Source organism: Cryptomeria japonica, chromosome 10 (genome assembly GCF_030272615.1).
Source record: "Cryptomeria japonica chromosome 10, Sugi_1.0, whole genome shotgun sequence".
NCBI lineage: Eukaryota > Viridiplantae > Streptophyta > Pinopsida > Cupressales > Cupressaceae > Cryptomeria > Cryptomeria japonica.
Window position 1 is genome coordinate 813,446,318 of NC_081414.1, and position 12,878 is coordinate 813,459,195.

The 12,878-nt window shown below is 36.8% G+C and overlaps 1 protein-coding gene across 6 annotated transcripts in view; it reads right to left on the minus strand.

The window, feature by feature from the left end:
- The window catches only part of LOC131068436 (uncharacterized), a 207,755-nt gene extending 197,260 nt beyond the window's left edge, over window positions 1-10,495 (minus strand). For 3 of the 6 annotated variants that reach the window (XM_058003630.2, XM_058003627.2, XM_058003623.2), the window contains exons 1-2: window positions 10,145-10,494; window positions 9,287-9,454 (exon numbers count right to left, since the gene is read on the minus strand). The gene's annotated coding sequence lies outside the window, so the exon portion shown is untranslated. Of the gene's footprint in view, window positions 1-9,286; window positions 9,455-10,144 lie in introns of all 6 variants that reach the window. The other 3 variants (XM_058003626.2, XM_058003625.2, XM_058003624.2) reach the window with 3 other exon arrangements.
- Between the last annotated feature and the right edge of the window lie 2,383 nt (window positions 10,496-12,878).

Sequence of the window (12,878 nt, forward strand, 5' to 3'; positions counted from 1 at the left end):
ACAGTTGCTAGGAAGTACGGACATGAGTTTCAGGTGGAAGACTTTTGGATGAATCTCTCAAGTGATTTAGAAGTTAAAAGGAAGATGCATTCCAGATTGCCTTTAGATTTCATCAGGAAATGCAAGGTTTACAGAGTAGCTGACCAAGCCCAGGACAATGGCAGATACCTCCAGTCATCCTAGGACAAAGAAGATAAAAGGGTGAAGATAGATTGGAGCGAGCCTGAGGTTTTAGACTTGAGAGTTCTGATGGCTCCGGTTTTATCATGTACTCGCAGATGGGTGGATGTACAACATCAGAAGTTGAGAGAGCAGAACGTATCAATGACTTTTACTTTGGAGGCAAGGCCAGAGGAAGGAGAGGCAAGTGTGAGTGAAGACACCTCTCATCCTAGAGGCGCAAACAGGAAAGAAAGACCTGAGAAAAGAGAATCTTCTAAGACGAAGCAAGAGGCCAATCGAGATCGCCCATCAGGCACATCTTCTCGACATGGAAAGAAGGCAAGTCAAGCTGAAGGTCAAGAGAAGATGGTACCTGAGATTGATGAATCTATGGAATCCATGGTACATGATGATAAGCCAGAGAAGGGACAAACACCTCAACATTCATCAAGTCAACCTCTACAAATCGATGAGCTACAGGAAGATCAGGGAAATGATGATGAAGCGACATCTCCTCTCCGAGAAGATGAACCCCTGCTTAAAGAGATACAAGTTAGAGAGACAAGATCCGCCATCCCAGATTGGCTGAAGGAGAGACTGACAAGGGTGATCGTGATTGAGGAGGAAGAAAATGTAATTGATTTGGAGAGTCTTATAGGAAATTCTCAAGAAGTGACGGAAAAGAAGAAGGCCACCAAGATGTCCAAGGTGATCAGAGATGAGGCAGGATCCAGGAAATTGCAAATAGCTACACCAGTAGTGGACAAATATGAAGATGAAATTCTTGCAGATGAGTATGATGTGGAAACATTTGAGCTTGGTCCACTCACTACTGAACAGGCAATGGATGAGGCAACCGATTCATTTGAGGCACTTAAAGACAAACTCAAGGAAGAAGTGGAAAAGAATAAGAGGCTTGAGAGAGAGGTCGGTGCTTGGAGAGGCTACTTTAGTCATCTCAATCAGCCCTTGAGACGTCAAGATCCAGCAGTATCTCCTGTGCAGGCACTTCCTCTTGAATCAGTTGGAGAAGCAGAAAGGGTCAAAAGCTTGGTTCAGCTTATGAGTTCTTGGATTGATAAATCCCACACGGTAGCTGTCGAGTTTGCAACAAGGATGATGAAGACAATCCATCGAGCTATCCAGGTCCTTGAGATTATTCATAATTTATTGATAACTGTAGCCGCTTTTGCTCATACTAGAGATGTTATCATTCCTGTCCTACAAGTAATAAGGCAAACACCAAGACGGATACTGGCACAAGAAAAGATAATGGATGGAGGAACTCATAACCTACTACAGTGATCAGCTCTGCTCCAAATGAAAGAGGTCCTTTTTGAGGACATCAGCTCAAAATGCGGTCAAGTTGAAGGTGTCATCCATCCAATTCAGGATAAAGTGTTTGAAGTACTGTGTACCATCCTTGGCAGACGAATCGAGCTTGAGACAGATGTGGACATCCAAGAGTTGGAGGATAGAATCAAGGTCATCTTTTGCAAAGAGGAAAATGTCATCACAGATGAGCAACAAGATCTGATGTTCACTACCATGCTCCTGATTGAGAAGATCAAAGAACTCGAACCTGGATGGGAAGCAGCTCTTCTCACTGCCTTCGATCAGGTTATTCACTTGGAGGAACGAATGAAGAATCTTCCTGAGATTCCCATTGCTAAGATCAAAGGAATTGTGTCCAGATTCGTTGGATATGCTAAGAAAGAGCATAGGAAAGGGAACAAGGTTCTAGAAGAAAGGTTGTTATAAGATGATGTGGCATCTTAATTATCATTGGTCTATGTTTCCTCGACTTTTGTGCCAATTAAATATTTGGCTATGCATTTAATGATGTTCATCTAAAAGGGGAACTTTTTGTAATAAACCCTAATTAGGGTTTAGGTGTCAGAATCTCAACCATTGATCTTCTTTCGATCTGGGCCGTTCATTGTAATTGAGGATGCTATATATACCCTCACTCATTTTCATTTTGTCATTAGATTTTAGAGAAAGAGATAATAGTTAGAGCTTTGGAGAGAAGAAAGTTATTTTGTAGCAAGATTGAGTAGTGAAGAAAGAATTTTAAGCAATTGTTGTCCATTTGGCTGTGAGATCAATAAAATATTGAAGTTATGGTGTTTTATTGCAATACTTGTGGCTATCTTCATGGTTGTTTATCTTCTTGAATCATTCTCAGTCGAAGTAGTATTTAAGTTTGAAGGACTAAGTGTTGTGCTCGATCTTTGGTGAGATTCATATCCAAACCACTAGCTTCTTACTGATTGTAAGGACGCCTTGTGTGGTCAATTGGAGATATTGAGATTGCTTGAACATTCAATCATTATTGAAATATTGATATGTATCTTTATGATAGTATCTATAATCTTTGATGATTTGAAAATCCCTAATCACCTTAGAAGATCGCATCAATTCCAGTAGAGTTGTAATTCCTTGGCAATACTGAAATTGGTAGAATCTTACAGAGTCTAGCCTACATTGAGTCATTCTTAGGATTAGATTAGAATTCATCTCTTGAAAACCCCTATCTTTTGATCTTTTTTGAGAATTTGTTAGTATTAGGAAAAATCCTGTTCCTGCAGTCGAGTGAGAGCAACACGGACCAGCTTTCAAAGTGCGTAAGACCCCTTAAAGAAACAGCATTCACAACGACCACTGGTGCTTATCCACACGTAGAGATCCTACAACGAAGAACCTTGAAGTCACCCTGATTGATCCTTTTTGCGATACCTTCAGCATTCAAAGGCTTTACTCAAGAGAGGATAAGGTATCCTTGGGTATTTTATTTTGTGTTTGATAGTGTACAAAATACACGTCAACATGACCTTGGGTAATAAGGCCATGACGCCACCAATCATGGTCAATTCCTTCCAAATATAGACTAGCAAATTTAATAGTGTCTTCTTCCATCATGGAACTAAGTGAAAGATAAGTGTCCATCTTTTGGACCCATGAACGTGTTGTGAGTCATCTGGATCCATCAAAGTTGGGTAGAGTCATTTTACTTACCCTTTGTCTTAAATCTTTGTTGGATTGTCCTCTTTCCCTACTAAGGATATTCCACATTTTAGCATCATAGTAATCCCTAAAGGAAACATTTCTCCCAACTTCACGTTCTAGTCTTGAGTATGCTTCAGCAATTTCATCAACATTGTTAATGAGCAGATTGTTTGCTTCTTCCTCTATTGTGTGTTCTCCCCTAGGTATGAAAGAAGGTCTTGTTAACCAATGATTTGATCCCCTTGGTGGAGTGTAGTTATTTTCTGAATGGTTAGAATTGACATCCCTCCCATCAGTTTGGTTGGATCAAAGATTATTGATAGTGTTGTTCATATTTTGGAGGGTTTAAAGAAGTAGTTGTGTTGTTTTCTCATTTTGCTCCATGAAAGATTGAGTTGCTTGTTTGTTGTGCTCCATGAAGGCCCTCAATTCGTTTCACATTTGTTCATTCATTGTATTGTTTTGAGTGGAGTTATTGGTGGATGCAAATTTCTTCTTTTCTCTTTCCAAGGCTGTTTGAGCTCTTTGGCTAAGTTGCATCAACTATCTTTCATCCTTTAGGCTGGCAAGAACAATACTCTAATACCAATTGTAATGTCCCCTTTCGGGATTGCCCTAAAATCACAACCATTAGAATAAGAAATGTAAAACTAGGTAACCCAGGGATGCGTCCCCGGCCTGAAAAACCCCCTATCCCGGTCCCAGGGACGTTTCGGGAACTTGGGGGCGGCCAAGGGACATCCCCCCCGCCCCCCATCCCCAAAATGTGGAATTAGTTGGGAACGTCTCGAAAACGGGGGGACATTTGCCCCAGCCATGGGGGACATCCGTACATCCTAGGGATGGAGGCGGATGGCTGCAAGTCCCCCACAATTGGGGTTAGTTAAAAACATTAAAAAAATGTCATATTTAAAATGACAAAAAAAAATTCCTAATGTGGACCCCAAATTATTTGCCTAATTCCAATTATTTGTTAGGAATTGCATGCAGAAAATATCAATTGAATGCAAATAAAATAATAAGTCATTTGAGCTGCCCCTGGATCTTGCAAGGGGTGCTGCCCCTTGACCCCCGTCTTGGGGGCGCTGCCCCCAAACCCTTGTTGAATAATTTGGGGGGAAACTACGCCAATAAAAGTGGGGAAAATTTAACCTCCAAGTTTGATTAGGCTCCATATAACAACATTATTAAAAATTTAAAAGGCAATAATATTAAATTATTAATATAAGTCTTGACTATGTGATAATTCATAATATCGTTGCCATATTTCATGTTTGACTATATGATATATTTAAAACTTTAAAAGGGAACGATATAAATATTTCATCTCTTACCATATGATATTCATATATTTAAAAGGGAAGGATATGTGATACGGGCAATAAAAACAAATATTTCCGACGATAATTGTTTAAGCAAAGCAATCAAATTTTCCGCAAATCAAACAAGTGCTCGCATATTGACAATGAATTTTCAATTATGAATGCATATTGAGTATTGACAATGAATTATGAATTATGAATGTATATTGAATATTGACAATGAATTCTGAACACAAATGGAGTGGCCCGCTTGGAAGGGGATCTCGAATCTGCTCTCCCTCCTTGCATTTCCTTGTCTTCTCTACGTGATTGCTTGTTGGGGAAACAAGTAATCTAATGACTAAAGAATAAAATTTCATAAAATGGCCTATACAAAATATAAGAAATTATATATTCAATCTATTATCATATTGCATACCAAAGTACTTTGTAGAATACAGTTATTGCAGATTTCCCTAAGAATGCTGAGTGTAGATTAGATATTGTTTTCCTGATCTTCCTTCTCCAGATTCAATGCCTTCCTTTGAATGCTGCTTTGCCTTATATATACCCCTCTAGAAGAAACAAAGGGTTGTGTCTTCTACTTGGTTACAACCCTTCCAAAAGGGCGTCTTTCCTTGCTGTCTCTTCATGAATGAACCAATGCTGTCTCTTCAATTAATTATTATCGATGCCTTTGTCTTTGTCTAATATACAAATCATTGCATCATCGTAATATTTGTTTTGCTAATTGCAATCGCTGACCATACTATAATTAATATTGTTTTGAATGCTGCTCATAACTAAGTCAGATCTTATTATTATTAAATGTTACTGTATCGCTGCCTGCAGTAATAAAATTGTTGTGTCCTATGCATCGGTGTTCGATTAGATCAATAGGATGGAGGCAGCATCTTCTCTCTGTTTGCATTGGCACGATTTAGATTACAGAAAATTGTAAAGTCTTAGAAATAAGAATATTTCTTTTGCTTAGGATGGTGTGAGTGTTGGGTATCATGGCGGGGGCATGAGAAGATCCATCTAAGATTTGAACTATCAAACTTAATCAACTCAAAAAAGCATAGCACCAAAGAATTTCCCACAGATATTGCACTTGATGCCAACAATAGAGATGTTACAGAATTCCCTAGGTGACTTGATTAACAACAAAATGCCCTATAGCGCTGATGGTCCAAATGCTCTATAGGGCTGATGGTCCCCTCCTCTTTTCATTAGCGACCTGATCAATGATACTAAAATATCAAAGATCTTTTTGGACAATGTTCCCAAAATAAGTCTATCTCATTATGGTTATTGAAACTCTAAGATACTCTAGAAACAAACTGAAACAAAAGAGATTAATTTGTCATAAATTTGAGAAGGCAATTAAAAGATTTTACAATGCATTTGGCTCCTAATATAGACAGGCCTAAAAATCACAAGCTAATATTCTAATCTTTCCATTTTCATTTAACCTACCCCCAATGGTCCCATCGCATACACATTGTCACATCCTCTAGACTTCAATGCCTTGGATTAATACACAACAACATGAAAATTGGAAACTATAAGTTGATCCCACCCCATGGGGCATCAAGCAGCGACTTTAGGATCCCTATGGCTAACAGTGTCCCAAGCATGCAACTCCCTAAATGCCGACAACATGCCTCCCAATCTACATTATACTATAATTGATTCTAATAATAATGAGAATACTTAGCTCTAAAATACATGCAACACAACTGACCTAACTCGAGCTATTATTGATAAAACCCCCACATTATTAACATAGTGAGATACCATAGTTCCAAAATGTTTCCTAATGGAGACACGGGGATGCAGGGATGGGTTTCAAGGATGGGGGGATCAAGAGCCTAAGTTTGGGGACGGTAGGGGGACGGCAGCATAGCAGTGGTGGGGAGTGATGCTCATATATCATATACATATAGTACTTGAAAAAATATTATAGAAAGATGTGTAAGGAATAATTAATAAGTATAAGAATTGAAAATGAAACTTTGGCATATTATGTATAGTTTAAACTAATAAACATTGAAAACATGATAATGATTGCATTGAACATTAACAATGGCAGAGTTTTGGAACTTTGGGAGCAAATCAAGAATAAGCATAAAGAATTGCAAATGAAACTCTGGCATACCAAGTGAAGTTTAAACTAATAAACATTAAAAACATAGCAATGATTGCATTAAAAATAACAATGGTGAGTGGAGATTTGGGGTCAAGGGGCAATGCCCCTTGTGGGTTTTTGGGGACAAAGCTACCAACAAGGTCAAGGGGCAATGGCCCTTGCGAGGGTTTTGAGGGAAAATTGTCTTATTAAAATCTATTTTTTTAAGGTTTTAAATCTTTTTTTTACAATACCCAATTTGGAGAGAGGGAAAGCGACTATCAGGTGGGCAGCCACAAAGAAGAACTATAGCAAGATCAATATTGAAAATCCAGATATTTTTGTATTGGATGAAGCAACAAGCACTCTTGTTTCTCAATCTGAGAAGGATGACCACAAAGCCCTTGAGAAAATCATGTCCAACAGAACTATATTGATGATTGTTCATTGTCTCTCCACAATTGTCAATGCAGATCTTATTGTAACGATTGAAGAGGGCAAAGTCACAGAGCTTGGAAATCACAAATAATTATTGAAAAATAGCAAAGTGTATACAAACGTGATATGCATGAGGAACCTCATATCTAGAAAAGCATCAACTAATGACAAAGCTAGGTTGGTATTATTATTCTTTAGGATAGATCCCCTCATATTTTGAAATAAAACCTTCTTTGTTTACTGTAAACTAGCTCTACTTTGAGGATAGACTGACTTTTCTTAATTTGTAAAATCTTCTTGTTCAAGATAATATTTTACCCAATGTCAACATCTTATGATGCCTCCTCTGTTTTAGCCCAAGAAACCACCAAGATAACCCATTTGCTTTTACAATTTGAGATCATACCAATATTCACAGAAGATTGGGCTATTATGATCAGTTGCAGACACTAATATAATCTCGTAGGTACAGGAAAGTTATGAGGTGCTTGTTAACCCATTGATAAGCTTACAAAGGGAAGCAAATATTTTCTCCACTCTTCCATGTCCCCTGGTATGGATAACTCATCCCTACAAATTACACAACCATTTTTCTTACTTACAACAGAAAAGGACCACAAAAGTTAGGATAGCCATCAATCAAAACAATTTTATTGAAGATGAATGCATGGGAAATAGTAATGACCATTACAGGCAGTGTTGCAGCAAGGCTGCAACCACAACTGGAATATTCAAGCCTCTCTCGGTTTAATTCATCACAACCATCATAGTTCCAGTTCAGTCAGTGTATGCATCATGAATGACACTGCATTATTGAAGTCAATCAAACCCAGTTGTATGTCTGTGATGGTGCAGTGCACATCATCCATTTCGATTGCCACCATAGTTAGTTTGATCACAAATTGAAGAATAGTCTTGGTGGCATGGGCTGTAATGCTTGTCATCTCATATGTAGCCTCATTCAGGCATGTTGATCTTATCAAATGGAATAATTCGTTAATGACTAATAAGGAGTCTTGAATAAATTTGTGCATATGATGCTCAATATAAAACATTTTGTAAGGAAATAAGCAACTAGAGATATATTTATAGTTTGTTCAATGACTCGTCATCTCTTTTCAGGGTGTAGGGGTGAGATCAAAACTAGCGAAATGAACCAAGCAGTGAGTATTGACTCTATGGAATCATTCATTTCTTTTCCCCTCTGCTCTCAAAATGGAATTTGAACCATCCAAACAAACCACAGCGACTACCATTCATGCAATTTGATGGTTCGTATCAGCGGCACAATTTCAATCCCAAATCTTTACCAATGTGAGTATCACCTAATGTAATGAGTGGTGAGTTGACCATTTGAACTCATAATGGACATGGAGTGTTTATGTAAATTACTTTTCATGATAAATGAGCTCAGTAAGGGAATTATTAGCATTAATGCCATGCACGGTTAATTCTATAAACCTTATCTATTTATAATTTTTATTCTCTAATGGTTTCCTGATTTTAAGTTGTGCTCAACTAATGACAGGATTGGTCATCAAAAGAATTTGCAACTAATTAAGCCAAACTCCACGCAGACATAAGCTGGTTGGGAAGCAAAGTAGTTTTAAACATTAGAACAGTTGCCTTATTTCTTTACAAGGATCAAACAAGTGAATCCATCCAAAATTGTTTTAAGCATCCCCTTGAAGAAAGGCAGAACAGAAAGCCTGAAATATGGAACATAAAGTGTGCTTGTTGAATATTGCCCATGCAGCTGCACTTTTATATACTACAACTCTGGTGGAAAAACATCACGCTCGCTTTGAAAATAATGTAATAACATACAAGCTTTTCTCATTAACAATACCAGATTTTCCCAAAGATTCAAATTTTGGCTGTATAATTTATCAGTTATAATCACAGATTTTGAATCAGGAACATAGCACACAGTACTTGTGATATATTTGATATCTTCTCTTAAAATTCGAAGCAGCATGCTACACATATTCCTTTCCAGCTTCATCAAACCCGACAAAAAACATTTTTTTCCTCGTGAATTTGTACCGGAACTAGCTACCTAATTCTGTGGTTTTCCCATCCTTGAATTATTACCACTTGAATAATTTAACCATTAATAAATAATATCCCTTCATGACAATTGGCTAATACAGTGATATTATCCAAAAACAGGGATTAAAAGGAAGAATAAATCTTCATTAAGCATTTTTAACTATGTTCATATTTGTGCAAAAGTTAAGAGTACCTGTAATTAACACAAGGTGCACAAACTGAAGGGACATTTGCATTCTCGCAGCTGCCACAAATGCATGCTTTCCTTGCCCTTACATCCACTGTATGCATCAACAGCACATATTCATGTCCAAAACCAAACTTATCGTAACCATGTTTCTTTCAAGGATCCCTGGATCTCCTAAACAAAATATTAAAATAATGATCACAAAACAAACAATTAAAATGTAGATTCATAAATGGGCCGCAATTTACATGAATGACTATCGAATCAGGAGAAAAAAAATAGAAAGTTACAGTCATATATTATCAAAGTGCACTTATTTACACATAGGTAGTCAGGAAAATAATTCTTTTAGGTTCATTATCATAAATAAATGTATCTAATTGCAGAAATTATCATATACAATTTATCCAAAGCTAAAATTAAATAATCAATAAGCAAACCTGATAACTTTTATTCAAATAGAAACTTCAATAGTATGAGAACAGAAAGCAAATGCCGCCATGCGGCTGTGAAAAAGCTTTTTGAACTCCTCTGATAAAAATTAAAACAAAAAAACCCCAAAACCCCAAATCAAACAAGAGTTAAAAGTATATATATATATGAACAAAGAAAATAAAATAAACAAAAATTTAAAACTACAAAATAAATGCAAAATTCATTTCTCAGTTCAAAATATCTCTACATGAAGAAACAAATTGGGATATAATATTAGGTACAACCATAAATAAAACTACAGAACCAATACCTTCATTTTATAGATAACAACAGAATTGTTTTAGAATGAAATAAAACACAACAATTAAAAGATCCGGCCGTGTACTGATTCCCAAAAAAAACTCACTGAAACTGTGGCAATTGACTTACCTCAAGATTCTGCACAAATTGTGTAGTGCTGTCAACGATGTCGATGAGAAGAAGTGGGTAGAATTTGCAGGAAAAATATTATTAAACCCTCCGACGCCGAAATTTGTTTGAAATAAGACGTACCGAAACCAATCCCCTTTCAGCTGCTGCTTCAATCTATTCACGATAAACCAGAAGTAGATCTTAAAATATGGGGATTTAAGAGCTATTAGATTCTTCAGCTGAAGACAAGAATTTTAGAGCACTTTAACGAAAATATTGGTCGCGATTTAAAATTTGTTTTAAGCGTGAGGCGAGGAATGTTTGAACTCTGTGAATGCTGCCTTTTCTAGCTTTAGACAACTTATAGAACAAGAGAAGAGAATGTAAAACGTAACGTTAGGAATCTTCTTTGTATTAATGACATTCTTTTTTAAGATTATTATATATTGGATGATGGTTGGATAATTAGTAGAGGAAAACTGGTTATTATATGAAAAAAAAATAAAAAATTATTGGAATAATTTTAAAGATGATATTTTTCTTCTTCATAGGTTAAGAAATTAGAAGGGAAACTAGGATAAATTATGGTCATTGTGGTCATCAAAATTGGTTTCATGGTCATATGAAGATAAATTTTGATTGGGCTTCTAAGGGTAAGTTAAGGTAGGTTAGAGTTAGGGTTACTTAAAAATGATAAAGGTTATTTTAAGATTGGGGTTTTTTTTTGAATATATTTATTAATAATAAGGTTGAATAGAATATAGTGGTAGAAGGTCTTCATACACATAATTATAAGATGTTAATTGTGAAAGGAGATCTTATAGTGGTTGTTCAAGGTTTGTTCAATAGGATCTATTGTAGTTGGTCAATTGAGTTATTGTCTAATTCTTATTCATTTACAATGATTTCAAAAAAAATTCATTATCTCATTATTATCAAGAATGCAATTAAAACAATAAAGATCATTGCAAGTCAAGGGGTGGACATTGATCTCATTTCTTGTTTATTGTGGGATGGCACAGAGACTTGGGACAATCTTAACCTTTTTTTTCTTTTTGAAAAAACAAAACATAGTTTTTTCTCTTATTTCCTAGGTGGGTGATGATGTCATTTGAATGACATCACTCAAATTTTATTAATACCTAAATTTATGGAATTAAATGTGGTTTATCTCATGCTTGAGTAGTAATTTTAGCTAAGTTGTTTTTCCTCTATTGAGTATGGTAAGTGTCACATGGTTGTTGTTTTGGAGTACCTTGGCTAATAGTTTGTGGAATGTGGCCTTCTAGCTTTGACCACTTTTCATTTTAACATTCACTTTACGAGATGTTTTGGCCTCTGAGTTGTGGTTATAGTTTGTGTCTAAAACAAGGTTATCTCAACATTAGTTCTCATGCTCCATGGCAAGAAGGTATTAAATACATGATCCCATCCTCTATAGAACCATGTCTTGAAAGGAACTAAGATAGAAAAATTTATTCCTACACTAATCTATGAGGAGAGATGTTTAAAAAGAATTATCATAGCAATTGCCTCTTGGTGTGAAATGGATATGCAAAAGAGTTATGGAAGGTCAACTAGGGAAAATTTTGGTCTAATTTTTGCATATATTTGTGTGATGCATGAGGTCAATTGGTAGGCCATTCAGCAAATGATGGTTTTTGTGCAACAAAGGTCTCAATGGGGAATTGATAGCTTCAAATCAACTATGTAACCAAGTACAAGGAATCCAAACACAGCTAAAATAGAATATATGAATTGGGAAGATAACTAAGATCCATTATCAATAGGCTCATACCATGTTTGCAATGGAGAGAAAGAGAGATGGAGATAGAAAGAGGGAGAGATAGAAGGTGGAAGAGCGAGAGACTTTGAGGGAGTAAGGAAATAGAGAGAGATGGAGAAAGGCAGGGGTATGGAGAGAATGAGAGAGGACAGATAGAGATAGACCAAATAAAAACATAGAGAGAGAGAGAGAGAAGTAGAGAGAGAGATCGACATAGAGACGAAGATGAAGACATAGACAGAGATAGAGATAGAGATAGAGATAGAGATAGAGATAGAGATAGAGATAGAGATAGAGATAGAGAGAGAAATAAATAGTGTGTGTACGTGAGTGTGAGAGAGAGAGAGAGATGGAGAGAGGAAGAGAGATGGATGCGTGTATATAAATAGATAAATAGGGGGAGAGGGGGTGAGAGAAATAGAGAACGGAGAAAGAAGTGGATAGATATGGAAAGAGGGAGTGATATATGTGTGTGTGTGAGAGAGAGAGAGAGAGAGAGAGAGAGAGAGAGAGGCTTCAATGGGAGAGTGGTGAGATAGATTTAAATGAGTAGCTAATATCAACCTATGCAAGCTATAACATTTTGCAAAGGAGAAAGTGTTCATGTTAGAATAAAATCTATCTATAGTGTCATAAAATTGTGACCCTGGCAATTTTAACCACATTTGAGGTCCTCACCTTGGCGACGACATTCTCCTTCCTAACCAAGAACCCTTTCCTACATTTTCACCCTTGAAACCTCCTTGTCTAGGCTTTGTTTCTACCTTAGACCCTATCCGAGCCCCAAAATAGGGCAGGATGGGGGAGTGGTGCCCTTGTCCCCCCTAAGACAGGGGTAGGCATCCTTCTCCCCCCAGGACAGGGGCATGGCACCCATGTCCCCACCTCTTAGGGTGGCCCTATGATGGATTTTCCTGGTCCCCTTTGCATAATTTGATCCTCGAGGTTTGTATTTCCTCTTTGTTG